The sequence below is a fragment of the Odontesthes bonariensis genome, chromosome 3 (assembly GCF_027942865.1).
Source record: "Odontesthes bonariensis isolate fOdoBon6 chromosome 3, fOdoBon6.hap1, whole genome shotgun sequence".
In the NCBI taxonomy this organism is placed as follows: Eukaryota; Metazoa; Chordata; class Actinopteri; order Atheriniformes; family Atherinopsidae; genus Odontesthes; species Odontesthes bonariensis.
In genome coordinates this window covers 16,634,092-16,661,201 of record NC_134508.1, presented here as the reverse complement: position 1 = coordinate 16,661,201, position 27,110 = coordinate 16,634,092, and the positions used below count along the sequence as shown (strand labels likewise).

The 27,110-nt window shown below is 43.5% G+C and overlaps 1 protein-coding gene across 5 annotated transcripts in view; it reads left to right on the top strand.

Annotated features, from left to right (window-relative positions):
- The first annotated feature begins 5,038 nt into the window (after positions 1–5,038).
- Positions 5,039–27,110, top strand: part of plxna1b (plexin A1b) — a 181,584-nt gene continuing 159,512 nt past the window's right edge. For 4 of the 5 annotated variants that reach the window (XM_075460537.1, XM_075460534.1, XM_075460536.1 and 1 more), the window contains exon 1: positions 5,039–5,152. The gene's annotated coding sequence lies outside the window, so the exon portion shown is untranslated. Of the gene's footprint in view, positions 5,153–5,401; positions 5,493–27,110 lie in introns of those variants that run through there. The other variant, XM_075460533.1, reaches the window with a different exon arrangement.

Genomic DNA, 27,110 nt, shown 5'->3' with positions numbered 1-27,110 from the left:
ACTTAAAACAAACTAATTGTTGTGTTAGTCCACATAAAACCAGATTTTCAAAATGGATGTAAACACATCAGTCCAGTCGAAATCATGGAAGTTCTCAAACCAGAGAAATGCGCCCATATAATTGTGCATAAACGCTAAACTGACTTAAGCCTAAGCAAATGTACATCTTTTTGTGAATACCAGAAAGCTTCAATGTTTATTAATACAGCTAAATTCTCTATAAAGCTTCTCATGTTCCATTTTTTTTGTCAGACCACTAGAAGAAGGGAAAAATTGTGACTGAAAATGAACCAATTAAGAACACACTTCAAGCATTCCCAGACTGTCACTCTGCTCTCATAAAATCTGAAAAAAAAACAAAAAACAATGCAAATCCAGTAACTTAAAGTGATGGTTTGGAGTAGATTCACCCTAGGGTCATTTGAACTGTGACATCCAGCCAAGTAGCCCACCCGAAGTTTTTCCGATCTTGGCTGAACATCAGCTGAGTTACTGAGTTATCCCGAATAGCTTAGTACAAGCGCTAGTGGAACCTGGCAGTATCTCCAAAATTACCACACTAAAATCACATGCCATGACACCAAACTTCTACAGTAGTACAAATATGGTCTGTACTCACAAAACGATGCATTTGGAAGTTTGTACATAGTCCAGGAGTTAAATTATTATCAACACAAGCCCAATAGCTTCTCTGCTGCTAAAGCTGCGTCGACGTCACTTCCTTGATCTGGGAGCTTCAAAGTAAGATGAGGGTTGATCTACTACTGTAGACAACAAAGCAAAGCTGCTCAATTTCTCCATTGATAAAATAAATTCACAACTCTACAACATAAAAATTCATAAAAATTCATGTAGAATATAGCATATAATTTGTTGTCTACAGTAGTAGATCTCTTGTGTCAATACTTCAGTTACTTCAGTCAATAACTCAATTCCATTCCCGCGCACGCATACTGTAACAAGCATGAACATCCAATTAAATGGGAAGGTTGAGATGTAACAGTTACATATTTTACACAAGTAGCTCTATGTTTTATGGCATGGTTCAACTCGGCATTGCTTTTACTTGCTCATTTTCAATTCAATTAATTTCAGTTCAGTTTTATTTATATAGCGCCAAATTACAACAAATGTCATATCAAGGCACTTAGATAATATAGTCCAATTCAAGCCAATTGGAGATCAATTCATTATAATCATAGTCCAATTAAATCCAATTAATTGAATTCAAAATGAATCCAATTAATTCATACAGAGCCAATTCAAAAACAATTTCCAAGCTAAGGAAACCAACCGACTGCACCGAAACTTGTCTTCAGTCCAATCTCCCGTCCTGAGCGTGCTTGAGGCAACTGTGAGAGGAACGACTCCCTTTTAACAGGGAGAAACCTCTGGCAGAACCAGACTCAGGAAGGGTGGCCATCTACCAGCTGGGGTTTGACAGGACAGAAAAGAGAGGACAACAACCACTGTAACACCATTCAAAGGATACCTGCTGAGACAGGGAAACACAAGCTAATGACCACAATAATGCCAAAGGTACATATTATCATTTGAGAAATTAAATGGGGGAAAAGAGAGCAAAGTGTGGAAAGGTGTGACTTAAGAGGCCCCCCAGCAGTATAGGCCTATAGCAGCTTAACTATGGGATGTTACAGGATCACCTGAGCCATCCCTAACTATTAGCTCAATCAAAAAGGAAAGTTTTAAGCGGTAGAGAGGGTGTCTTCCACTTCAGGTATCTTTCTTGATACTAAACAAATCTTATTTTTATTATTTAGAGCATATTTTTCTCATCTGATGGTGCAGATTGTGAGGTTCCATAAACCCCATGGAGCTCAAATAGGATTGAAGAGACTATACAAACAGATCAGACAATTTCAGCTGATATGATGTCCTGAACCCTGCCACCCAGCAGTCAGACATCTTGTTGTCAGCCAATTAATGACTCCTTACCTGTTTGGCTGGAGCTCTGCCCCCTCAGGTTACAGGGCCAGCAAACCTGCACTTCACCCACAGGCTCAATCAGATTAGTTTCAGCTAATTGGTGCAGATAAGGTGTTTTTTGTTTTTGGCTTTTAGGGAAGAAAGATACTATTTCATGGGCAGTGAGACTGGCGAAGAACAAAGAGAAATTGTCTTTTTTACTTATTTTCTTATGTTCATTACATATGTTACATATGTTGTCCTTTTTTAGGGGTGACTGGAAATTCAACTACTGTCGATGTCATGTGTTTCGTTGATTGAAAAGTAACAGAATCTATGTATGGATCACTTTGTCTTCCTGTGTTTTGTATATGTTGGCACACAGTGGTAATGCACACATCCCTCTTGACTGTGTTCGTTTACACAGAATTGTATGCATGTGAGTCTGCATTAATGCAAGTTAGTGTATTCTTTCTCTGTCTGTATCTTCAAGGACGACTGGGACTTTTTCCACTCCACAATCAGTCAGTTGTTGTACCCCTCTGCTCACTTAAAATGTTTGTTCTTTTTGCCAAACACTGGCCCATTAATAGTGCATGAATTAAAAAAAAAAAAAAAGGGCAAATAGAAAGCAAAACAATAGCAATGCATAAATTCATTTAAAATTCTCTGTGCTTTCCGCACAGGCTGCTCAGCTTGTGCACTGTCTGGTAAAATCATGACAGCTAAGATTAATCTGGCTCATTAAAAAAAGCATCACTGAGCACTGTAGACAAAACAACTCTTGGTCGTGCACTGTAGGTGTAGTGTATCGAAAGGGAGAAGCTGCATCTTTATTTGGACATGCAGCTGTGTCGGAGAGAAAGGAAGTGACTATTTATAATGGCGTGATTTCTTTTGATCCTGGTTTTCATAAGGCTAACATTGCACTTCATAAATTATGGAAATATTCCCGTATGAATTTCACCAGAAGTGAAGTGAACTGGGTGGACATGAGCCACAGTAACTTTAAGCTAATCAGCGTGCTGGTGTTTAACTCTGAGAGGGAGAAAGGCTTTGTCTAGAGGCCCTTCACATATTAAGAGTCATATCTCTTTGTATTACTATGGCCAAACCAATAATTTCTGAAGGCGGACAGGAGGCTTTTAAAAAACGACTGAGAGCTGGTTGGAGGGATACACTCAGGGGGAATTCTCTGCCAAGTGATGAAATTCAGCTGCTCTTTTATTCATGTAACATACACAAATGTACTCATCGCTCTTCATCAGAAATTCACATTCAACCTATCTCTATGAAAAACACACACATACACAAGCTCTGCACATGAGGCCAGGTGGTGTGGCTAGTGCCAGATCTTGCTCTTTGCTCTCCTGAGTGCAATTGGTAACCCGAGTCGCCTGTTTGAATGACTCAGTTATCCCAAAAGCTTCCTCGCTGCAGAGACATAATGGAACGGTGCCCTAAACACATTTTCTCTAAACCTCTGATTTTCTCTGTATGATGAGTATCAAAATTTAGCTTTTCTGGAGCACAAACCGTGCCCATTTACAGTTACTGAATAAAAAGGACGGTTTACACACATTTGCACATACTCCACATGGCTGCAGCACCTTTTGTCACCTTCTGATTGAAATGCTCTGCTCAAGCCTCCGTGCCTTTAAGGACTGCCTCTCAAAGGTCCTGTCTGCCCCGATAAGCCCACAGACTGGTCAGTTATTGTGGAGCTTGATGCAGCTGCTCGGTCTTTGTTAAGGGTGTTCCAAATAGCAACCAGGCAGGCAACATGCAAGCATATTTCACGGTGATGATGTTCGTTAATTAATAGAAGAAAAGCAAATCTTACAAAATGGCACATTTCAGCCTGTTTAAGATTTGTGTTTTGGGGGGGAGGGGTCCTAAAATAAGACCTCCTTAAAGTGGCATTCACTGCTCAGAGGCTGCATATGCTCATAAGAAATAAAGTTGGTTGGATACGTGATGGACGCGGCTTGTCTTAAAAATCTGTCATCGAAATGTCACTCAGTGTAAGTCAGTCTGTGTGACGGTCTCAGCTGATGGGACACGACACACAGGCTCCATTTTAATTAGAAGTTTGCCTCATTTGATGAAACTCACAATCAAACCTGTCGCCCATCATCTTGAGGGCATTTCCTACTTTAAATAACGCTCCCTGTAAATCTATGTCAGGTATCTTTTTATTTTTCCCTACAGATGTAACCTGTAGATGTTCTGTGCCGTGCATCAGCCCGAGGCCAAACTGTTCCTCTCAGTACTCTGCTCTCAATCAGCTGTCATACATTGTACATTTTTGCTGTTATCCTGTGTCCACTGCCAACACCACCGCCATACAGTGCCTAAACTTTCATTGGTGGCAAGATTTGTTCACATTTTTTTATTCCATGAAAGTTTTAGGAGTGTTGAAGCACTGGCAAAAAAAAAAAGAACAAAAAAGAAGCCCTGAAATTTTGATGCACACTCACTGGTCTTGTTTGTATGTTTGTTGGACAGAATAAGTTTTTTATGGACATTCATACGGCCAATTATCTTTAGAAAAATGAATGTGGAACAGATACTGATCAGACAAAGTATTTAAACCATCTGCCAACTATAGTGTTGATGTCTTGAGGAAGCACAGACACTGTGCGCTACTGGCTCAGATCCACGTGCTTTCCCTTTACTTTTTTTTTTTTACAAACCTTGAGAAATGACCGTCTACTTGTTGTCTAATCTATCCCTCACATGGACAGATGACTCGATATGTGTATTTATTCATTCTTAAAATTCAAGCACAAGATACCATAACAATACTTAAATGCTTAAATGCTGAAAATATAAAGTCGAACAATAATTGAGTAAACTGTATCTAAAAACTGTATGTATTTGTTTATAGGCAAGGGTGGTGAAATTAAACTGTGCTGAGCGTTTATTAGTTTAGTTATGTAAAAGTGTGGAACCTGTAAAATATTAACGTGATGTAAAAGATCGTCAGTCTTCTTGTGCTGTGAAGCCCTCTATAGGTCCGGTGCGGTACTGCAGCCCCAGGGCGCCTCCTGCTCCCTCCTCCCTCCCGGAGCCGGAGCTGCATTCCTCTCCTCTCCACTCCATTCACACGCAGGGAGCCGTCGGATAGAGAGCACCGCCACTCCGTGACCAGCGTGGAAATGTGCCCAAGTTTTGGAATTTAAAACCATGGCGGGGATATCTACCCTTAGGATCACTTGAATCTGTAAGTACTTTAAAAACTCCGGCGTGAAGCTATTTTCGTGTGGATGGAGCAGCTTTTGCAGGAAATATTGAGGTTATTTTTTTGTCCTCTCTATTGCTCCGTGTGCTGAGTTTTGCCGTTGTATTCCGCTCCACGACACGGCTCCTCGGCTCTCGGAGACTGGTTTCTCAGCTAGTTTGAAAAAAGCTTTAAGGGTCTAACCACAGCTAGAAGAGGAGGTGCAGAGAAGCGCTTGTGCCCACTTATTGGAGTGTGGGCTGGTGTGTGGAGGTTTCTGCTTCTGTGAGCGCTGTGCTGAACGTGAGCCCCGGCGTGACCACCAGTCGGATTGATCCGCACGGTAACTGTTGAGCCGCTGCTACGCGGTACGCCGCTTCAGTTAGCTAACTTAATTAATTGGAACATTCACTCTTGATATTTGCTAGAACACCTGGCGCTGGAAACTAAAACTGCTTGTCGTATGTAACCGCTGGTTTTGGTGCAGTGTGGTGTGAGTTTTTTGGGGTTGGTGGTGTTCGCTGGTTGCGGAGAAAAGGGACTTTTTTTTCACTTGTACTGGAGAAAACAAACCTCCGGGAATCGGCGTTTGGAAGCACGGGCTAGTTTTCAGGCTTCCCTGGCTCGGGGTGCGCGTGGCTGTTGCATTACCCGAGAGGAGGAATGCCACCATCACCACGACCGTATAATTACGGGTATTCAAGGGGCTGACACTCAACTGTCTCCCGGATAAATAGTCCGGGGAGACTGGAGGGAGGCTGCTTGACTTTGGATTAAACGTTTGCTCTCGTGCATGCCTCTTGTTTACTTGGTCGCACTTAAATGTATTCAGAGCGTCTTTCTTAAAAGGACCTGAGGGAGGAGTTGTTTTAGATTTCTCCAGGGGGGCTACGCGTAGCTTGCCCGGAAAAAAAAAGAAGAAAAATCGATTCCCCCTATTAGCTTTTGAAATAATTAGAAACTGTGTTGGTTTGATGTGAAAGGCGCGCTAAGCTGCTAACGAACGAGAGCCAATTTGTAAGCTTTGTTATTCGACAGCAATTGAATTCTCCTTTTGAGCAGGGATGGAGTGGTGAGGGCTGTCCGTGGGTGTGTAGAGTGCGCATCGGTTGTCATCTATTGAAAATGCTCTCATTGCTCTATCGGATTCTCCTCAGTTCTATTTCTATTTAAAAAAAGAAAAAAAAAGAAAAAATCAAATCCTGGTGAACCAAATTAGTCTGCCCACCCCGCAAGCTGCAGTGAATTCATTTGGAGCCCATTTTTAAACATGCATTCATGGATCATATTAGACGAGCAAGAGCTTAGACACTATTTTAACCTTTTTTCTTTTCTTTTTTTTTTTCCTGGAGAGATGGGAGGGGAAGTTGTTCACATAGAAGTCTATAAATAAAAAAAAAATCACTGCAGTTGTCCTTAAATATTGATGTAGGAGTCCTGCAGTATATCAGGTGATATAAATCTTGTGGCTGTGGTTTTCTTGGTGGCATCTCTTGAGCAGGTCAGTGCCTGATGGGACTGATGTGAAGATTCTGTTTAGTTTTCTTTTTAGGCCAACAGTGAAGTAAAATGGCCAGCACTCAGATGTAAATGAAGGGGGATCTGAACTGTGTGGCGTGAGTGTTTGTTTAAGAGGTGGTGCCCAAGTGCAGGCAGAGTGACACTTCACCCAACCACAGAGCAGTGGTGTACCAGGACTAGTTTCTTCAGAATAAACAGTATTAACGGGGGCTTGGGACTGGCAGTGAGGAGAGTCGGTGATGTAGCCAAACATAGGATGGCTCGCTTTCTATTTTTACTTTTACATCTGCACTCTTTTTCTCGCTCAGCTGGATGGAGTCTTGAAATGAAAAGCATGTTTTTCTCTCTCTATTGTTCTCATGAGAGAATCCCGAGGTAATTATTAAATGCTAATAGGATCATAACAATATTTGCGCATGTTCAGACATGTCTACACCTACAGCACTCCTCTGAAGCTGTGTCTGAGTGTCTCAGACGGTATGTGAAGCACAGTCTCAGCTAAAGTTGTTGTCCCTATATGGTTTCGAAAAAAGTTCCCACCAGAAAAGTGGATGCTTTCCAAAAAAAAAAAAAAAAAAAATTAGTTTTTGTTTTTTTTAAAAACTGTCACCTTTTATGGCATTTTACATAAAAGCTGGCAACCCAGCCAGAAAATTACATGCAATTTGCCTCAATCATCCCTAATTATGATACAGATCTGCCCCACAATGGACCGGCGGTGTCATGAATTTCCACAGTCTGCACTGTCCAGTCTGCCTGCTCTGCTGTGCGGGGTAAATCAGTGATGTCCAAACTTTGGAATTTGAGCTGACGTGTGCACTTTGCACCCCACACCAGCCTTTGTGTGGAATCTCCCGCGTCACATTCCTTTTGGACCTTTCAGTCGGCAGCATATTCAAGGTCTAATTAGACTGTGGTTCAGAGGGGCTGGGTCGAAGTGAGAAGTGGATTACAAATGGCACACTGGTCATAAACGTTTAGTTTGAATCTTGGCACTGATGAGTGATTTTCGAAAAGGGCATGAGAAATTAGGACTTTGATTAATTTCCTGTGGGTCTTGAAAAGCACGCTCACTGGATCAAGGAAATTGTTGATATATGTGAACAGGTTTTCAGTGTAGTCCTCATGGTGTGCTGCGATTCGTGGCTTTCGTGTGACGGACCAATATATGGACTGTGCTTACATTCATAGTCCACAGTGTCTTCATCTGTATTGCTGGACTGCAGAATCCAGCGAATTCTCCATTGTTCCTTACTGTTTAACATTCAAGCCAGTGTGACAACCTCATCTTTAGGAATTTCCTCTCCTCTCCTTCCCTCTCTGCCTCTGCTGCTCTTCCTTCCTTCCTCTAGACTCTTGCTGCCACTCGAGTTTGCTTTCCAAGCCTTGTTCCATCCTCACTCTTCCCACCGCCTTTCCTCTGTCACTGTCAGAAGTCCACCGTTTGTGTCCAACTCTTCCTTCCCCTCTTTTTGTCTTTCTTTAGACTTCCTCATCCATGGCGTCTCCCCATTCTCCCATCCTCTCACACACTGTCTAGGTGCAGGGTGGTACTTTAATCCTCTCTCTAGAGATGAAGTCATGCACATGTAAGGTCTGCCTCCCTCTTCCTCTTATTCTCTGTGCTTAACTGCCTCAATATCCACCCTTTTCAGCTCACAGCCACTTTTCCAGTTTCTTCCTACTGGGAAGATTGGTCGTCATAGTTTGCCGGTGTCCATCCGTTGCTGCTCTTTGGCTTAGGGCTCAGCGTAGAATCATTTATCATAATGAAAGAGGATCCCCTCTCAAACCAATTCAGTGGTTTTGTCAGACTGCCGGTATGCCATAGTCTGTACTCTTTCCCCCGTGCGCTGGAGCTTTCTTGGCTGGCTGGTGCTGTAATGCAATATCTGTTTTCATATCATAGCCGGTGAGGATGTCTTGTTTTTATTACATAAGTTTTCATTTGTGTCAGTCATCCTAAAGAGGTTAGCTGGAGTGGCGTGTTGCTGCTGCTGTGCCTTAGGTGTGTGTCACTTGCAGTCTAAATCTAGCTTTTCTTCTTTTTCTTTCAACATCTCTGTAAATTTTCCTCTGTTTTGAGCCCCCCCCCCTTTTGCTTCTGACCCATCATCCTCCGCTTTTCCATACTGTCACCTCTCTACATGTCCTGCTGCCTTGCGCCATGCCTTTTCTCTCCGAGTATTTTTCCTTGCTCTCTCTGGGGTTTGACTGGTGCCCTGAGGCGAAGAGCCACACTGCAGCAGCAATATTAAAACGTACTAAAGAGGGACCAGCAGCAGGGCTCCATTTGAAGACCCCGTTCCACACATGCATCCACACACACTCGGCACCCACAGCTCTCGGTACCAACACCTATCCAGCCGAGAAGCCTTGATATAAAATAAACTCACTTGCCAATACCTGGCGGGTCTGTCTTGACTGACTGCTCAAATTGGAATGACCTCCATTTGCCCCAAATAAGTAGCTGGGATTGAGTCAGTGGGCGGTGTAGAACCTACAAGTGCTGGTGCATTACAGATCATATCAAGGTTGTGCCAGCAGCATTGACTAGGTGCAAATCAGAGGCAAATTTGAAGGTAGACTGATCTATCTGTAAGCTCCATCAAATTTTTTTGTAAAAGAAGGCCGCGTTCAGGGCCGACTGCTTTATCATGGTAGCTGGAAACTGCCTCTGTTAGAGAGCATGCATGATGTAATGCCAGTGTGGAGAATTTGATATGAAAGCTCAGTGTGTATTGTTTGGTATCTTGACCGCCTCTTAAAAAAAAAAAAAATCCGTGTTGCATCTGTTACTTCATTTGTAGCCAGATTGATTTGACCGGAGCGATGGCAGAAATGCGTGCAGCCAGGAAACGGCTCTTTTCTTTCTTTGAGGAGAGCAGCCTTAGTTTCACTGTCTCTGTCGAGCTCATCCAAGTGAACTGTCTGTTATGTATAATTAATTTTCCCCTCCCAGTTTATTTTTATCTCCCACTTTTAACAGTTTCTTCAAAGGACCCCCTCCCCCGCCTCCGTCCTCCATAGTGCCTGCTTAAAGTGACAGCTGCTTGGGTATGGGAAATGCTTTTTGAAGCAGGCACTGAAAATGCCACTCACGCGAGACAAGATGACTTGGAACAGAAAAAATCTCTGCCAGTCTGACGCTTGCCGAAAACATGCCAGCGAACCGGGCTGCAAATTGAAAATAAGTTCTACTGTAGTCTGTATTGCTTCTTGGGGGACGTAATTTACATTACTGGTTTGGGTCCGAAGTAAGGCAGAGTGAACAAGACTGACACGAGTAGCGTGGAAACGTCCTTATTTTCAGTTTCTCAGATTGTTGATTTAATTGAGTAAAGCGCCACATTGAATTTGTTTTCTTCTAAAGTCCAATTGATAATCTCTCGTTTAGTTTGTGGTGTGAGATCTCGTCCAAACCAAAGAAAGATTGTCGTTGGTTGTATTTGACCCTCAGCCCGTCACTGCTGTCTTGAGTTAAAGTCATCCTTTCGGTTCTGTCGGAAGATCCGGTTCCTCTTCTGACCCGCTGGCCTTGTCTAGAAATCCCACCGCCCCTGGAGCTGCTGGGCTAAACCTCAGCAACTGTGGTTTCCTCCCTGGCATGTTAATGCTCTTGTCAGCATTCTGTCCATCTCCCTTCAGACACCGACTCAGACAGGCAGCCTGGGTTCCCGATTTGTGTGGACATGAAAAATGCCCTCTGTTGTCAAGTCTCCTCTTGTGAAGAAGAGCCTGGGTCTGCTATCGATCAGGAAGCCACAGTTCCTTCCTGTAACACAAGACAACACCCATACTTGTCATTTGTATTGGTCTCTAATTTTATTGCTACGGTGTGTAGCGACGGGATGACTTGCACTCGATGTATCCATTTTCGTTGCTATTCCCATACGGTTTGTGGAGAGTCGGTCTGAGAAAAATCACAGGTTAACTTTCATCCCGTATGGATCCTAAGTCCGTCTGGTATCTTCCTCAGAAATGGCAAGTTGAAATAGAGATCTGGTGAACAGGTACCTTCAAGGCTGGTCAAAGATGCGTTGTAGTTACAGTTAATTGTTTTTCTTTCTTTTTTTTTTTTTTTTAAATCAGTTTGGGCCCATTTCAATGGAAGTGCGGTTATAACGTGTAATGGAATGATTTTAACAGCTTTTGTGTTTAGACGACCTCAAATCTGGGTGAAGAGAGATATCTATAACCAGCTGCCCTGTTGTAAGTCTCTAATCTGGGGAAGAGTAGGACATGTACTGTACATGTTGAAGCATCGTTGCAGTACTTAACTTTTTCTTTTGTATTACAACACAGCAGATATTGATTTGTAATTGGTGCTTTTACCCAAATCCAATGTCATCGTTTCCTTTAAGGGTGACCAGTATGTTTAAGTCCCGTGAGGACAGATCCGACCTCTGTGGGGACTGTATCTGGACCAGTCTGTCGGTAACGCCGGCAGGAATGCCACGTTTCTGATGCTGAAATAGTCTGAGTTTAGACGAACCTACTGGTGGCTTACTGCGCTCACCAGCGTCTATCTGCATCTTCAGGCATGTTTGGCTTGTTAATGAGAACCACTGTGAGAGAGATGAGGCGGCGTGCTGTGGGTGTGTGCCCGCGCATGTATTTGCATTGAGATAAGCAGCGCGTCGGCCGTGTGCGTTCCTTAATGTGCACGCCGTCTGCAGCGTGCTATCCAAATGGCTTTGTTGGAGTGTGGTGACGCGAGTGTGTGAAGTAACATTCTCAACTGTGGTGGGTGAAACGAAGCAGAATTTACAGGGGTACAGAAGGATTATGTTGGGATAAGTGTTAATGTTCTCTTAATTGCTCATCTCTTTTTTTTTTTTTTTTTTTTTTATCCTTCTCGGTCTGAGTATCTCGTGTATCTATCTCTCCTTTCCTGCATCCCTCTCTCACGTTTCTTTTGGCATGCACACACTCATTGTTTCTCTTGTGTTTACCAAAGGGAACCTTAAATAATTCAGGTGGTTCGTACTCCCCAGGCCTGTAAATAAGACTAATAGAAGGCAGGGTTCTGAAGAGAGCCTCTTGCCCAGGGAAAACATGGTTGTGGGCTAGCCTATAAATCAGCTAGCTGCCTGTCTGGCCCCTTTTACTGTGGCTATGTTGTGGACTACAAAGCAGTAACCTCCATGTTAGCGGAAGGAAGGGCGACTCATTCTAGAGAGGTCAGCAATTTGGTGGCGTTGCCCCTGAGGCAGTGATAGGCAATGAGAAACTGTGCAGAAACCTGTGTAGGGCACTATCTTTACTCCTCCAGTTGCATTTTAACGTGTGTGTGTGTGTGTGTGTGTGTGTGACACACATGTATACACACACCACGGCCTATACACTAGACACACTGATTGCAGCACCTGCGTGTATGTTTACCAGATGGAGATAAGCGCTCATTTATTAATTTTGTTTGCCACTCGTTTAGTCCTTTTTAGTGTTGGAAGTCAGATGTTGGCTGGTGCTTCTGGCTAGCTGGGTAAATGTATGTCTGGGCTTGTGCCGAGGTTTGTGTTTGAAAGTAGACACTTCACAGACAAAGACAGTCGGTGGGGGGGGTGCAGTTTTAGTAAAAGAATGGGCAGTAAGGCTTTTTAAATCCACTTTTCAATCCCACTTCAGCTGCAAGAAAGGTAGATTTTGAAAACCTTTAGCTCTAAATCACTTTGGAACACTTCCCAGCTTCTCACCTCCCCATATTTACCTTTCAGTTGCCAATATTCTTTTTTAGAGGAAAGTATGACCCATCTTTTTTTTTTTTAAGTTGTATTCATTAATTCCAACCTATAGCCTAGATTGAAAATGATATTTATTTGTAAATGATGACCTAAATAACCGCAAAAAGGTTATTTTGCAGAGCACACAAATGCAAGCCTGAAGGGGAGAATGGGCTTGTTTGTGGTTGGAACAGGACTCCTTACTCTGCACCCTTAATCACAGGTTTACGTCCTTGTTTAAGATTTTTTTTTTAGATTCCTTGCATCCGTTGCCCTGTTCTTATGGTGAAGCTGAATTTAAATGTGTTCTACAAACCATGCTGAAGGAGCAGAAGATCCTACACCTCCTCCCCTCCTGTCCCTTTATCGCTCCACAGCCTCTATGTCAGCTCTCTATTGTACTCTTCTCAAAGAGTTAAAGAGGTAGAAGTGATGAGTGGCCTGCTGACTCTGGCCTCCATTGTATGTTGGCATTGTGCCACCGCATAGCATGTCAACCACAGACATATGTACAAGAGGCTTTTTTTTTTTTTTAACAGTTACCCAGTCGTATAGAGCAATTCAAATTCGTCTAATAATGATACTCTCAGTGGCAGCTTGATGCAAATTGACATCATTCAAATAGATATTAAAAGTTTTCTTTTGCATATCATTGCTTCACTTTTTGCTCACACTCCTCTTTGTAGTTCTGCAACATTTAAAAAAGCTTTCTACAAAAGTTTTTGTGATGCTCAAACGTTTCTGTTGTTCTTCTACTGCCTCAGTGGAAACATGTGCTCCAGCACCATAAAACACTGTCTCCCCCGTCTCCTCCCTTACACAGCGTGTTAGGGGAAAAACCACTCGACGGCATGTTTTGCAGAACTTTAGCGGCTGCTCAGGCTAATTCTTTTAGCAGACCTGGGATACCTCCACACAGGAATGGGAGAAATCCAGGGGGTGCTTTTAAGTCATCTCTGCCTCCTCAGCCCCCTACAGGGACAAGACAAGCAGGAGGGGCGGGGGTCTCTGGGAATAAGTGCTTTAGGCCAGACAATGGTGGACCGCTGGGAAGGGGGTGGGGTGTAGGTTGTAGCTAGAAATAGAAGAGCAGGAGGAGGGGGGAGTTGGCCCTCAAACTGGAAAGAGGGATGGGATAGTTGAGTTCAAAGGTTAGACTGATCCCTACTTTAAAGGTGTAGTGGGGCCATGGAGGTTTTATTGCCATGGCTCTCTTGTTGCTTTTTGCTCAGACTGGGGTAATCCTCTGTTACTGCGTCACGGGGGAGGGGCATTCAGATGGGTGTGAGTATGAGCTGGACATTGCTGTCCCATGATGACCGAGTTGTGCACGGTGACCTGTGACCCTGGTCTCTTCTTTCGCTACCAGAAGCTGTCACAAAGGTCAGCAACATACCAGCTCCCATGTGAAGAGAGGCAGGGTACTAAAGATTGTCCTTGCGAGTCTTTCCAGGGTAGATAAAGAGACCGAGCATGTGATGAAGCGGCCAGCAAACTTGAAGGAATGCGTCAGTGATACCATTCAGCATTCCAAATGAAATGGGGTGTGTAACTTGTGACTGGTGTGCTGATGCGTGTGAGAGGGGAGGAGTTGCTTCCTTCTCTCCGAGTCCTTTTGTCTCATGGCTGTCCTTGCTCCGTACCTCACCAAGATCCACGATTTCCTTGGTTTCCATTGCATGTAAAGGAATGCGGTTGTTCCGGTTGGTCAGCTCAACTCTTCATCGTTGCAGAGTTTGATTTCATCTGGCTTTTGAGATGCCCTGATGCACATGACAGATGGTACTGCCAATTTAAACAATACAAAACATTGAGTGTAGCTTGAGAAAAAGGTCCAAAACCATTGATTATGTTTGAGACACACAAGCAGGGCTGAAAATGCTACATTTGTTCAGTGAAAGTTATCATCAAGCCGTAGCTCTATTGCCATATTAAAACATACTTCAGTGGCCTGACAGCAAAACATGGCCGTAGCTGTTTTTAGATTATTCAAGAGGCACACCTCATTGTGCCGTGTGGAAACACCGCTTCAGTCAAACTTGGCCACTGCACAGACACTTTCGAAAGTAGCCCACCTCCCTGTCTGCTTGTAGCTGCATCAACAAAAAAGCCTTGAGTGTTTAGATTTGTGAAAGGGCGGGATAGGCGGAATCTGAACAAAACGATGCCAGAAACAGCTGAGGGAAAAGAACAAGACGGCCAAGGAGTGAGACAGGGAACTTGGCAGCACTCGCTAGCTCAGAACAGCAACGAGGTAACTTGCACCAAAGAATAATAGAGAATTCTGCAGGGGAAAGTGCTTGTGCGCAAGGTGTGGTGAGCAAGAGGAGAGAGTGTGGTGTCAGAGGAATGACAAACAACTGAGGGAGCTGATTCAAAGTTTAATTATGGTCTGAACACAGGGTTGCAACAGCTGCCGTTGCTTGCGCCGCCCTGCCATACCAGCTTTACAGCTTTTTTTATTTGGAAGCCAAACAGATGTTATGAGGGAGGGTGGGTTTGGAGACTTTATCGGACGAGAGGTTTGGTTTCGGGGAAGAGGAGGAAATTAAACTCTCCCACTCTCATACTGGTGATTTCAGCAAATCGGTGTTGATTTGTGTACGGCGCAGCAATAGAGACCGAGTTGGATATCTTGTCAGCTACCCTACATCACAGTACAATAGACTTATTGTTAAGGCATCCCCATTATTGTTTAAGTGCTTTTGAGCAAGTGCCTATATGAGTCAAGGGAGACAAAATACAGTGGGATTTTTTCCTCTCATTGCGAGTCCCTCAGTGTAACACTATGAACCCCACACTGTATTTTGCTATTCGGAGATTAATTGTGCTGGATAATAAACTCAATTTATTTGCTTTTCAGACCCCCATATTGCATAAAATGATCCGTCATTTACATTTTTATACTTATTGAAATCCCATATAATTGAATTGAGAGGAGCTAGGAAAACCTGTGACTTCAATAAACAATAAATTACACAAACTATAAAAATCTTTTTATTAGATTATTCGAAGTTAGCCAGCGGATCTATTTTTAGATATTCAAGTGGTGTTCGTTTTCAGTGTACATTGCTAACCTCGGGTTATCTATGGGGCATCATTGATTCTGATATGGAGCTTTGTGCTGTTGTTGACATTTGTGGTCAGCGCTCAGCTATGCCAGCGATGTTGACCAGAGCTGTGTGTTATACTTTCAGGAGCTATTGACACCAGCCTGCACTCGGAGGAGTTTCAGGCTACGGCTACACGGAAACGAAACAAGGTTTTTTTTTTTTAAAACGGGTACGAAAATTATTGCGACCACACAGGAAAGCTGGAAACGATGAAAACGCTGAAAACTATGCAGTACACACGCCACACCTCTATGTGTGCTGTAAGCCACCCCCACCGGTTACACCAGAACAATAGAAGAAGCAATGCGCATGCGTGTACGCCCCTACTTCTACCAGCGCGAAGCTCACGTTGTTCCTTCAACAACGCCGCTGTAGTTAGCAGTGTCTGCAGCAGTGCTGCTATCAATGTTGTGGGGTCCATGATTATCGCTGTCTGTCCTTGTTGTGTTGTCTTCTTCTTCCGGATTTTGAATGGAAGCCGCTTTTTGTTCTGGTCACTGACGTATGTGTATACGTCAGTGGCGTTGGTCATGTGGCTGTGACGCAGATGTAAACAAATCCGTTCTGGCTGTAACAATGGAAACGAAACGACGCCGTCCTCAGATCTAAGAAAAAGTATCGGTTACAGTGAAAAACGTTTCCGTGTAGCCGTAGCCTCAGTCTTTTCTCCGATCCAAATGTCCGTCATCATCAGAGATTCCATTCATTCTGGCCCGATCACCACCCTTATTTGTGTGACTGTCTCTCCCCTTCTCCCCCTTTTTTTTTCTCGCTCTGTAACTCTCCTATGGAGGACGTGATGAAAATGGCTGTTTAATCATGCAGAGAGGTCAACCAATCAAAGGGCTCGGTCCCAGTGATTTAAAGGCCTATTCAGAGCACAGCTGGAGAGAGAGAGTGATGAGGAGAAGGAGAGAGATGGGTCGGTGTTTGCTTAATGGCGCAGGTCACCTCTCATCTGATTCCTCCAGTCCCATTTCACCAGTAATTTTCCCTGATAGATTGAATTACAGGCAGAAAGGTGCGTGGATGGAGCCGGTAGGGGAGGCATAGGTAAAGAGATGAGCATGTTGGAGAGCTGACGTTCTTGTGATGAGATGCATGTACACACCAAACATCAGCATGGACCCACATCCTATTCCCTTAAGCGTTGATGGACTGCTTCTACTGTAAGTGCCAAGCTCCCGACCACATGTCTGCAATCAAGGCACTTCTCACCTGAATGTCAATGGATGAAAGTCGGCCTAACAGATGGCTGGGAGGAGCAGCGAAAGTAAAGACGGACAGAAAATGGCAGCCGTCTCCTATTTTAGCTATTCTCAAACAAATACACAAATCCACAAGGATTACATATTTGATAAATATTACATTTAAGCTGTGTGTTCTGCCTATCACTGTGCATGAACTCCTCATTTTACACACAATGATCTGGGTTTTGTGTTCGTTACAGCAAAGGAGCATGCCACATCTAGATGTCAGTATAGTGGTCAGGACAGTGTTTTTGCTCGATATTTGTTTTACAGAGCAAAATAATGTAGGCCAATGTATGCGATCACCTTATGAAAAGTTAGTTTGACGAGTCCTGTTTCTGTGGAATTATCAACACATGCGGAATTCATGGCTCAGAAGTCCCAAAGTTGGTCCAAATATCTTCATCAGCCGAGCTGTAGGAAAGATATTACTGATATAATTGTGCAGTTGCCCCGGTAACTAGGGGTGGGTATTGGCAAAGAAGTCACAATTTGATTCGAATCACGATTCACATGCCACGATGCAATACTATCATGATGCATCGCGATACTTGAATTATTGCGATGCATCGCGATGCATTGCGATATTTTCACTGAACATACTTAAAAAAAAAAATACAGCCATTACCAGTTGCTGACTGGCTGTGTATGATCTGGATAGTGTCTTCAATTGATACATAACTCAAAAAAAAAAAATTCACAACTGTATTTATTGAAACAACTTTTGGAGGTATTGCCATTAAAACAAATATTACTATTACTGGACACACTTATCACAAAAAGTGCATAGGATTTATAAAACTTAAAATAACAAAATAGGGATGATCAGTACAGACAAAAAAAAGTGCATAGGCTTTATAAAACTATAAAAAAATAAAATAAATATTGCAAACATCAAAGCAGCGAAATGCATCAATTGCATGTGTCCTATCATTAAAGGCATGAAAAGCCCCCCAAAAACAAAAAAACAAAAAAAACCAATCGATACTTGGCATCAAGAATCGATGCAGTAGATCGCGAAAATTAGAATCGCGATGCATCGTTATTTTGCACATCCCTACCGGTAACCTCCCCTCACCTTTTGGTACCAGCGTTGTTTGGTCCTGAACGTGCTGACGTCTCTTTTTATGAGTGGAATCATTTGCTGAGAACTGATGAGTCACGACTGCCAGCTGGCACCGACTGTAACAACCTGTTCATTTCTCCTCCGTTCTCACCGTCATTTTGTCTTGCACCACAATTTTATTCATAAAACCTGCAAAATTGTTGTGGTGCTAATGAGTCGGGTATATTAATGCAAAATGTTGCTATGAAATGCTCTCCCACTGTACATCGCAGGAGGATTTGACCAGTTTTAGTAAGGTGGTTGATTAGCACCCACACAGCAACCCTCGCTGAAGTAAGGTTTTTTGGGGCCTTTTGCTTGCTTTTTGTTTTTGTTGTATTCATATTGAAAAATACACAGCGATTGAAGGAACCTACGCTGAGTCCTGACAGGGGGTGTTGCCTGATAAACTTTACTGAGACAACTTTACAGACTTTACAGGCTTACAGGGTTTCTGGGTGAAGCTAAATGTTTGAAACAGATTTTTTGTCACTACTGTTCAGTAATTTCTGCCCCTTGCGCTCAAGTTTTTCCTCTCTCCCCTTTTTCTGTTTCTTTACTTATTGGCCTTGCAAGCAGACAGTTGGATAACCGGTCTGTAGCCTCACATTAGCTTTGCAGTGTGAACAATCATACAGTGTTAATATTTGGGTGCTTCCACTCCATTAGAATTAAGACCCCACTGTGCAAATTTTTGTTTTGGATGAAATCGGTGTGCTCTGATGCACGATGCACTCTGACTCTGCTGTGCTGGTTCTCTGACAATTTTTTTTTTTTTAAGTCTGTAAACATGAGAGTTATAAAGAACATATTTTCTGTACAGGACAAGGACTGCCTGCTGTGTGGAGGTCAGAATCTTTGCCAATCCAGTTTGGCAGAGAACTAATGTAAAGTTATGTAAATAAACAGTGTGACAATTTTCCTAGCACAGCTATCTTGGGTGTAATATCAGTTGCCAGGTTTGCCTCGAATTAGAATCAAGAGTGGAGAGGAGCAGGAACATTGTCACATTTAAAAAGCTGGTACCATCATGTCGAACAAAAGACTTCAGTGATTAGAAATCCTAGTTGTTGGTTCTGTATTCTCTTCATTGGCCAGCCGTCGTCGACACACAGTTGTTTTGTATATCGATGTCTGTTCTGTTTAATCCACAAAGGTCAAGGAAAGTTTAGGAAGGCTCTTCTTGAAAAGTATCCATGCCTGTGTCCCAACGGCAGCATTCAGCTGTGGAGATTCTGTTACTTTGTGCTCACCGTGTCCCTGCTTATGTTTCTGATACAGCCAGTGAGTTAGTAGTTATGGAGTGCCACTCTAGCAGATAGCTGGCCTCTTTCTCTCTCTTTCCCTCCCTCCCCTTCTCTATGACCTTGCGTCGGCGTGTGCTGATGAGCGCTGAGTGGATACACTCATGAGTGGTTTGTGTGTGAGGGCTCGAGAAACCGTGGGAGCTCCATTTGTTGTGTAAATGCAAGCCGCTAATTGACTGCCGGGCACGCAGCCTCTCCTTCAGCGGCTGAACCCTGCCCTCCGTCGGGTCCCGGGGATTCTGCCAGGGGAATGTTTGCCCCCCTCACACACACATCCACACACGCTCTCAACAGCCTCCCTCTCTCTGTTTTCCTCTGCTGGAGCAGGCCTGGCACTGGGCCAAAGTGAGGATGGGCCCAGCACAGGCCTCTCTGTTCTCTCTGTCTGTGATGAGTCCTCATAATGGAAAAACAACTCAGTGTTTACTTCTGTTGGCATGCTGCGCTTTTTGATGCACTTTTTTGATGAAGCTTTTCATCTGTTCAATTGTCTCCCTTTTATGGAGGCCTCATAATTGTAAGATACATTTAATTATTTTTTAGACAGGCAGACTTTGGGAAACCTTTATGAATAGATGATGTCTCGCACTGAAATGATGTCACAGGAAGATGAAGGAGCCATCGAGAGATTAGGCAGCAATCTGAGTCTGAATGCTTATATTTTGGGGTTGCATTTTTATTTGAAGATCAACGTTAGGGCTCAGCCACAGAAGCCATATCCATGTTGGCCTCAGTGGGAAGCCCGCATGAGACATGTAGACCAACTGTTGGTTGGCTAGAGGCCCAGTTCTTGCACACATGCTCTTATACACACACATACTTACAAATTCTACTCAGCTGGACAAGCAATATAATAATACTTTCAGACGGTATTAGTGCCTAGATGATTTAAAGAGAATGATTCATGGTAAACATGGTAATAGTACCCAAGGCGGTGGGTGATTGGGCCAAAGAATCAGACAACGGCTCCTTCGAGCAGAACGATGATCCACAAACTCATCATATATTTAGCTGGACTCATGTAACCTCAGAACCAGTCATGCATATGGCTGCTTCGATGCAAAGCCCGTCACAAACTCAAGGCTGAAGACCGGCCCACAAACATCAAAAATGTCGTCAATGTGTCACAGATAAGCTACAACTTCAAGGGCCTGTTCACTTTTAGTGCTCGCGTGTGTCCTGTATGAGCCGATCACAAGTGAACAATTGGCATTAAAATACGTCCCCACATTCTGAGCAAACCATCGGTGGTACCTGATCTATATGCAAATAAATCCAGACCCCATGTCACATAATCAGCTTTCAGCACGCTACTGATGTTTCTATATAATCACAATTGTGAGTTAGTGTGGTATCTCTCGATGTTGGACATCTATGGTCACGGAGCAGAATGCCTCTGAACAGTTGGTTATGGTGATGTAGCTCGGAACAACGTGCTCTAACAGCCCCTCTGTACAGTCTTTGCATCAAAGCCACCCCATTTAAGATGAACTGTGGAGATTGTCCTGGCCTTCACGAAGCTGGGTGGGAATCTGTTTGAGCGTGAGTAGGGCGAGATGCATCTTAACAGAACAAATGAACCATCTCTGGTTCCCACGCGGGGAGAGGTCCTACCCCACAAGTATGGATGTTTAGTTGTTGTATATTTTTGGAAAGTGTTGCCAGTTAAAACACACACACACACACACACACACACACAAGGAAGGTGGTTAACTTGGTTAACCAGTGCTGTTAGTAATGTGTTTTGTGTATCAATGTTCCTGCTAATAATGAAACTTGGAAATGCAATCAGATTTACAATAGGTGGAAGATTTCACATGAATACACATCGTAAAAAAGGCTTTCTGTACTCCGGTTTTCCCAGCCTAGTCCATTGTTCGGTCGGGGTAAACATCCAGGAACACGGAGAGGAACAGGCAAACAATAAACTGACACACTCTCCCGTTGGACTATTATTTATATTGTAAACACAAAGGAGCAAGTGTGTGCGTGTGTATGTGCAACACAGTAAGTTTAAGTCCTGGGAGAGGGAAAGGAGGAGAGTTTCAGGGGTTTCAGTTTGCAAGGGCTGGTGTATAAACACAAGAACTTGAAGATTTTATGTCGTTAACCTTCCCACGTAGGCATCCAAATGTCAACGTCACTTCACATTCCTGTAAGTTTAATATGCTGCACGTTCAATTTGTTTGATTGAAATGTACCGTGTTACATTTCAATATTTGTTCACTGGTGGGCATACGGAAGGTACTTGACTTTCAAAATTAGCCTACACTTAAATGTAAATTGATATTAATTTAGTCCTTTTCATATTGAGAGCTGCAAATGAGACTTGGAAGAGACAAAAGCAGGGATTTCACATCAAGCTCACCACTTATGCTCCAGAGACAACAACAATAGGATTAACTGGCACGCTAAATAACTAAGGCCCGGGCCAAGCCTCTTATACCGCCACAAGGTCCTCTTTATGTATGCTAATATGGTCACCTGTTATTTCAGTATTATCAAGTTTCGCTGCACAAGCCTTTTTAGATGACAAGGCAGATTTCTTCTTTTTTTTTTATTTTAATTAATTTATTTTTTAAACAAAATTGAAACATTTTCTAATGACTGTGTGCATAGTATGAATATCTCTGTATGTAAATGGGTGTATTCTGTTAGTAAACACTAGGCTAACAGAATACACCCATTGTCACAGCATGATGAACACAGTCAGTGGAGCTGTTAATCCCCCAAGTTGCTCAACGAGTTTGGATCACTACAGTTGGAGCAGTAGAACAGGAATATCTAGTTTCTAAAAAAAAAGAAAGGACGATTATTTTGGGTGTGTGTGTATATATATATATTTTTTTCTGTCTCGGTTCACATTGTAATCTCCTCTTCTGCTCTGCAAACCCATTTACCGCCAATGGAGTTTATTGAATCATATTCACTCGATGTGGAAGAGGCAAGGAAAGGGGAAAAAGAAAATGACAGGCTGTCTGATAATTGGAACGAGGGAGGGAGAAGTGGAAGTAAAACTGTAAGATATACACAAACTAGTAACAGAGATGGGGAAAGAGCAAATTGCTCTTTTTCCCTCCCAGCTATGCCAGGAGGATTGCAGCCAGACAGGCAGTGTTGAATCTGAGTCAGCAAGAGTTGAACTGGGTGCCTACCCTGCAGCCTCGGGGGCCGCTAGTAACACACATAAATGCACAGTCTCACACGGGCACAGTGTCAGACCTGTCGCCCTATTCTTCTCAGCCCTCTAGCACCAGCCCTAACTATAGCTGTTCAGCCAACCACTCTTAATTAGTAGCTGCTGTTGCCGCCTGCCCTACCCCGGCGCCACTGTGGTGAAGACCCAGCCCCACGTCTCTGTGTGTGTGTGTGGAGAGTTGCTGTACGTGTTTACTGTGTATGTCAGCTGCAGTGTTGCTTCTGTACACTTTTTGCAGGTTCCATGTGCATGCCTTCGTCTTGATATTACAGGTGGAACAGGAAAAGGGAGGTGAAGACGGCAGATTGCAGTGTTTGCTCAGCAGAGTATGTGGTTATGTGAATCATTTTCTCTCGCCACATGCTTGTCTCTTGATTCCCGTTTTAAAGTTCCCATCTATCTTTGGTTGGTGCTCAAAGAAAGCCACTGTTTCAAAGCTGCCATCACGGATTAAAAACCAAACTCTTTCTCGGTGCTGCTTCGCTAAGATCACACTGAGTAAGCGCAGGAGAATAGCTGTGCTTTTAGAGCCTAATGAGATTCCAGGACATTTCTGATATTCTTAGTAACTTTCGTTTGCATGGAGCTCCAGAATTTCACTCTTCTTGTTACTTGAGGTCAATGCCCGTGAACATTGCAAAGCGTGTGTGTGTGTATTTAAAACTTGAACATGTGTCTGTACATTCGGCAACTACAGGAGAGTTAAGATACAATACTGCACGCTCTACTCTCCAACACTCCCCGTCCATGTTCAAACTCATTACATCTACAAATGTCTTGCTCTTTATTGCGTCCTGTCATGCTCACGTTGTGAAGCAGCCGTGAAGGTCCCGTCCATGCTGTGGATCAGGCTGACACATGTTACCCTGCAGACCCACCCCAGTACAAACACATAGTTGGAATACCGTTGCCCGCCAGACACCGCAGCCACTGGCCCGCTAATTAAGACCATGTTACCAGGAGGGAGAGAGGACTAGCGTAGCTCAGCACAGGAAACATACACAGCTGGAAAACAGGCAGTGGATGAAGTTTAACTACCCCCACATGCATGATTTTGTGCCGTGGACAAACACAGGCCTCAGCCCAGCAACACAGTGACCCAGATTAGTGGCGCTGCAGCTGCTTTTTGCTCTCAGGCTTGGTATGGGCCGCGCAGAGTCACCACGCTCGCTGGATGAAACACCTCAAGCGCTGTTTGCCACTGCCGTCCATTCACAGGAAACGATATTCCATACATAGATTGATGCCTTACAAATCCATTGTGAAGGGAGAGATTTGGTTGTGTGCTCAGCTGGGAGCTTGTAAAATAAATGCTTGCAGCATGGCGCCGTGGTTGAAGCTTTCCAAGATTTCTCTTATTTGACATGACAACAGCTTTAAGAGGGTTTTGGTAGTGGCCAAAGCGGTCGTGATCACTCTCCATAATCTGTCTATCCTTTCTTTTTTTTTATTACCTCAAGTCTTCCTTTTTTCCTTATTTTTCCCTTCTTTTTCCTAAGTGAAGTAGTTAAAAGAGAAACATCATGCTCTAGTTTGCGATTTCAGCTCCATAGAGCTTGAAAGTCCCGCCTCCTTGACGTCATTCAACTTCCTCCCCTCGGGACCACGGAAGTGTAATAATTTGCAATTCAAGTCAATGACGGAGCCAAGACGGAATAAAACTATTTTTTGCGCTTGATGGAATTGAGTCTTGCATTTCACATATGTTGTGTAGGACATTTTTTAATATTTTTTCATACCAGTAGTGTAACAGTTTAGCGGGCATAAGTGCTTCATTGTTAAGTTATTTTTCTGAGCATTTCTCGAACTACAGCATGTAGCGTTTGGCACGGAAAATAAACGTCATCACGTTTGGGCGCGCGGAGGAGTGGAAGAATGGCGCTGTCGTTGGCCAGTTTCACTCAGTTTTTCGAGGGCGAACGAAAACTTGTGAGCCGAGGAGAGAACCACTACCAGTCGGGGCACGTGGAGAGCTTCTGCTATGCTGGTGGTGATATGTCTGGCTTCGTCTATGCCAGCCAGCGAGACCGCCGGTATACAGTTAATGTGGGATCAGTGACGTAGCATATGCGACGCAATGTAGTCTTTTTACCCTAACTTTTTTTTACAACGTTTAACCAGGCACTCCTACGACAAATCGCCAATGTTTTTGCATGAACTCATCCATATTTAACCCCAGAACATCATGCGTGTACTGTAAAAAGGCATATAATGACTGGGAACAGAAGACATCATCCTGCCCATGTTAATAGATCCAGGCATGAGGTCCCATGGGGACGACGGAAGTAGGAAGAAGAAGCAAAAAAGGGGGCGGGACTTTCAAGCTCTATAGGCAGCTGCACAGTATCCCCCTCTTTAGTGACAGACTGATGTGCGTAACTACCCAAAAATGAGATCAAAATCAAGACTGCTGGGCTGATAGCACCAGTTCTTTTTTTTTTTTTTTTTAATTTTTTAAAAATTTATTTTTAAAGAAAATTAATTAATGACCTTCATCATGAAGAGGTAATTTCAGCGTGTGTACAGTTTGGGATTCCAGTAAGGGAAGAAGAATAGGCTAATCCCCCCACCAAAGAACAGGTTTTTCTGAGTTACTGGTAAGATTTTTGTGAGCAGAGCTGGCTTGAGTGTACCGCTGCTTTGTTTTGTCACAGTTATTCATTAGACATTGGTAATTGCTGACTTGTGCTTCATAAAAACACAGCCAGGACAAATTAGTTCACTTTGGAAAGGTCAGGGCATACAGCAAGACACCTATTGAAAACAAACGCATTCGCAGCTCATTTGTTGCCTCAAAGAGACAAAATGAAAAAAAAAAAAAAGGTCGGGGGGCTGGGGTGTCTTTCTCTCAGATGATTGAACTGTAGACCTGATGTATTCAGTGTGTGTGTGTGTGTGTGTGAGTTTGAGTCAGTCGTTGAAATTTAAATGAAGTGTGTTGGCTGAGACTTGAAGTATTCCTCGAGAGAGCAAAGCAGGGACCTTCTGGGGATGTCTCGTGCTGCTTGGGCACGGCAGGCACAGGTCACCACTGTGGTGGCAAGTTCTCATCGTTGAGTGAGTGTTAACCTTCTCTCCCTTTGAAATCACATGAGTTTTAACAAGCTTGAACAGCTCAAACAAGCCATCCGTCAGCACATCAAGGGAAGGATCAGTCCACCTTTAGTGGAAAGTGGATTGCAGTGCTGGGACAGATACAGGCTTAGTGCTGAATCCCATTATCAAACAGCATTTGCCAAATAATAGGTCAAGGCCTACTTGTACTCTGTCTCTTCAGACATCGGTCTTTGAGGAAGTATTGATCAAAAATACTTTGTTTAATAGTCTGATAGTAAGACTGGCAGTATCTGCAAAGACTGCACACATATAACTGTGTTCGCACAACAGTTTGTATTAGCAGTTGCTTATTTTATTCAGTTTTGTGGGTTAACTGGTCAACTCTAGAAGGCTCTTAAGTGCTGCTATCATGCCTCTGCTTCCCCACTACAGACTGCAGAAACTTTGAATGCCCACGTCTGTGCTCTATTCTATTTTGCACCTAGCATGGTGTGTATGTATGTACCAGCATTTTTGCATGATTACCAGGGCCATCTACCTCACTTTGAAGCAGAGTACGAGCTTGCATAAATATCCAAACAATGTACCATAATGGCGCTCAAATAACGCCTCTGACATATTTTCAATCTGCTGTGAAAGTGGTGGTGAGTGGCTGCAATAGGCAAGGGATTTGGGAGTTATGAGTGGCACTAGGTCCCTGGGGGACCATAGAACATGGCAGGTCATTTGCGTGGCCAATACCGATGTGATATATTTGTATTCAACTATGAGATGCCTGGCCGGGAATGCAGAAAATGGGGTGGAGGGAATGAGGTACTAAGTCAGCAGGCTGAGTTGGGCTATAAACAGACGGCGTTTAATCAGACTGCAGCGAGTAACATTTGAACACATTTAAAGCCACAGGGAACGGAGCATTCCTTATTTTTGTGTCCCCCTGTGAGGCTGCGTCTGTCTTCGGACCTCAAAATTAATTTGTTTGTTTGTTTGTTTTTTCTTATAGGGTATGCTCTGATTAGGATTTGTCAAGATAAGTTAGTCCTCTGTGATTTCATTTGTGAAAAAGTTGGCCAATGATCAGGAAAAGTGCACTTTATTAGCAAGAGGCTTAGAACATTCACTCCAAGTCACTGTTGCACTTCAGACATTTCATATCTAGCTCAGGGTTGTGTCGAGCAAGGTGCTAATATATCTAGTTGTCTCCTGTCTTCTTCCCTCTCCTTGCCTCTTTGTCTTTGGCATTCCTCTCACTCATCACTCTTCCTCTCATCTTCCCCCGCTCTCACCAGTCACTGCTTATCTCTCTTCCTCTGTGCTCACATTTCTCTTTTCCAGCACATCTCCCACTGTGTTTTTCTTTCGCTCCATATCTGTTCTCATCCTCCTCCACACTCTCCTTCTCCCCAGAGCTCTACCTCGTCCTGGGCTCTGTTTCCAAAATGACACCGACAAGTTCTCATGACAAAGTTTTGGCTTTGTCTCCCATCCACTTTGCTGTAGACGTGGTAATGGAGTCAGAGACCATTGGACGCTAGCAGCAGCTTTATTAATTCTGCTTCGTGCCAGGTCTAAAGACAATCCCTGCATTGTCACTTAATGAACATGTGCACAAGGTTGCTTTGTGTTTAGTTGAACTTCCTTGCTCCCCCTCCTGTCTGCCCTGCTCACAGTGGCTGATGTTGCTCGTCC